Here is a 2,993-nt window from a genome sequence, read left to right on the forward strand (position 1 = left end):
TTTTTTTTTTTTTGGATGAAACTCATGGGTTTGGAGGCAGGGAGAGAGAGAAACAGCTGGGCACAGCTGGAGGAGAGGCAGGGGGAGCTGGTGGCCCTGGAGGTCTGGTCCAGAGGGAGAGCTCTGCTCTCCAGTGCTCCTCGCCAGTGGTTTGCTCATGGATCAGGAATCACAAAGGCCTGGGCTCGGTTTGCAGCTGGGGTTTGTTGAGGACGCTGGAGGGCTTTGCATTTGTTTGAAATGGGCTGCTGGGCAAGTTTGAGATTCCAGAACATTTAACGAGGCTGTGAGGGATGAAGAGGGATGCTAAATGCAGAGCCATAAACGCCCTGGGTGCTTTGGCCAATTTTGGGCCCGTTTCTCACTCCAGGTCTCAGGAGGAGCAGAATGCCATTTGTCCACCAGGGCTTAAAGAAATCCCTGAAAAGAATCAATGTAGTGATACCCAGAGGCCCCAAACAGCCCTGCAGGCTGCTTTAGAGAGGGGATGTGACATTCCTGGGGTGGCAAAGGACAGCTCTGCTCCTGCCTCCAGGTGCTGGAGCAGGCTGTGCACTGCAGGAATCTGTTCCCCAGGAGGAAAGGGATGTGCAGGGCCATGGGTTGGACCCCTCGTGGCTGTGGGTTCTGCCAGTGCAGCATCTGAAGCTGAAGGTCTGGAGTGTTTCCTGTTGTGACACACAGGTGGGCTGGTGCTGACACAAAGGCTTCTGAGAAGATAGAAAAGGATGTGAAAGGGTTTTCTTTGAGGCTTAAGAAGAACTTGCCATTCTTAACTTTTTCAGTGCCTTCTAAGAACCCACGCTGCAATGACAAGTGGCACAAAAATGTGACATTAATCACGGTGCTAATCCAAGTCCTGCTCCTAAACCTGCCGTTCTCTTCCTCCACCCACCTGTGCACTAGGAAAGGCTTTTCCTCAGCCATAAATTCAAAGTGGAAATAGTTGGTATTTCCAAAGCTGACAGCTTTTTCTTTGTGATGTTCTTCTGGAGGAATATTCAGTGGTTCTGAGACTGGATGAAATGTTTCTCCCTCACCTGGAGCCAGGCGCTCGTGTCCGGCCAGGGTCATTCAGGGAGAGGGTTCTGTTTCTAAGGGCTGTTTTCTGGGATGTCTCCATTCCCAACAAACTGCTCCATGCAGATGGATTTCTCCTCTCCCACAGCAATCTGGGACACTTTTCCACGGGCAGGTGCTGCACGTGGGGCCTCAGCACTCCCAGCCTTGAGACTTTGTTCTCATGGAAGGGGAGGAGCAGCTGGTGCAGGTGAGGCTGCAGAGCCGTGTTTGATGTTGGTGGATGAAGGATCCAGGCAGTGGAGAGCCTGAAACCCGTCCCAATGCTTGCCCCGGCCATCAGCCCCTCTGGCTGCCTTCTTGCTGCCTTTCCCCTTCTTGCTGCCCAGCAGGGATTTCCGCACGAGCCAGTTTCCATCCAGGCCCCCAGTTTAACCCTTGCAGAAGAAGTGCTAACTCCCCATTGTTTTGCCCTTCCCACCATGACATAAGTGCAGATAAAATATCACCATGTCACAAGTGGCACCAGCTGCTCTGGGCTGTTCCAACCTGGCTTTCTACCAAATCTCCAGTCCTGGACATCTCAATTTCCTCCTCCCCTGCAGCCAGGGTCTCTGAGAGGCATCTAGAGAGATGAGAAATGGCTTTGCAAGGGTGTGGTGGCAGCTGAGCTGCCCCTTGATCCGGCCAAAGGCTGGGGTTGTGTCTGCAGCGGGGCTGTGCTGTCTGTCCGTGTCCTGGTGGCTGCTGTGAAATGTTTATCCTCTCCCTGGGCTGTAGGAACTGCTGTTCCCTCCTGCTGCAGGCTCAGAGAGGCGCTGGAGCTCTCTGGTTATGAAAAGCCCTGGCCCAGCTGCTGTGCTGGGCACTCTGTGGGGGCAGAGTGGGTGCCATGGGGCAGCTCTGCAGGTCAGCAGGTGCTGTTGGTGCCAGCAGCCTTCATCCTGGAGAAGAGGAGGCTCAGGGGTGGCTTCACCCCTGCCAGCTGACAGGAGGGTGTGTGACAGTGTTCACAGGGGTCCCAGGATGAGGGAAGAGACAAGGATCTGAGTCCATGTTTCAGAAGGCTGATTTATTATTTTATGATATATATTATATTAAAACTATACTAAAAGAATAGAAGAAAGGATTTCATCAGAAGGCTGGCTAAGAATAGTGAAAGAAAGAATGATAACAAAGGCTTGTGGCTTGGGCTCTCTGTCTGAGCCAGCTGGGCTGTGATTGGCCATTAATTAGAAACATCTAACATGGGCTAATCAAAGATGCACCTGTTACATCCCACAGCAGCAGATAATCAATGTTTACATTTTGTTCCTGAGGCCTCTCAGCTTCTCAGGAGGAAAAATCCTAAGGATAGGATTTTTCATAAAAGATGTCTGTGACAAGGGTGCGGCCAGGTGGGAGTCAGGCTCTTCTGCCAGGGAACAGGTGACATGGGACAATAGGAAATGGCCTGAGGTGGTGCCAGGGCAGGCTCAGGTTGGACATCAGCAGGGATTTCCCCATGGAAAGGGTGCTCAGGCACTGGAACTGCCCAGGGAGGTTTGGAGAGCCCATCCCTGGAGTGCCCATCCCTGGAGGTGGCACTGGGTGGAGAAGATGCTCCCCAACAGCCAAGGTCACTTTTGGAGGTGTTGGCTGTGCTGGGAACCCCCTACATGACCCTTGGGGGGCTTTACAAGACCTCTGGGAGCAGTGTGAGCCCCCCGGGCTCTCTTTAGCTCACCATAGCTCTGGGGAGCAGCTGGATGCCTGGAACCATTTCCTTTCCCCCGCCCTGTTCCCCCCAGGAAGGGGCTGTGTTTGTGGGGCTGAGCACACAGATCCCTGCAGCACAGGGGCTGTGTTTGTGTTTTGGGGCTGAGCACTCAGATCCCTGCAACACAGGGGTGTGTTTTGGGGGCTGTGTGTTTTGGGGGCTGTGTGTCTGTGGGGGTGTGTTTGTGGGGCTGAGCACAAAGATGCCGGGTGGC

This window comes from Geospiza fortis, unplaced genomic scaffold (assembly GCF_000277835.1).
Source record: "Geospiza fortis unplaced genomic scaffold, GeoFor_1.0 scaffold55, whole genome shotgun sequence".
Lineage (NCBI taxonomy): Eukaryota > Metazoa > Chordata > Aves > Passeriformes > Thraupidae > Geospiza > Geospiza fortis.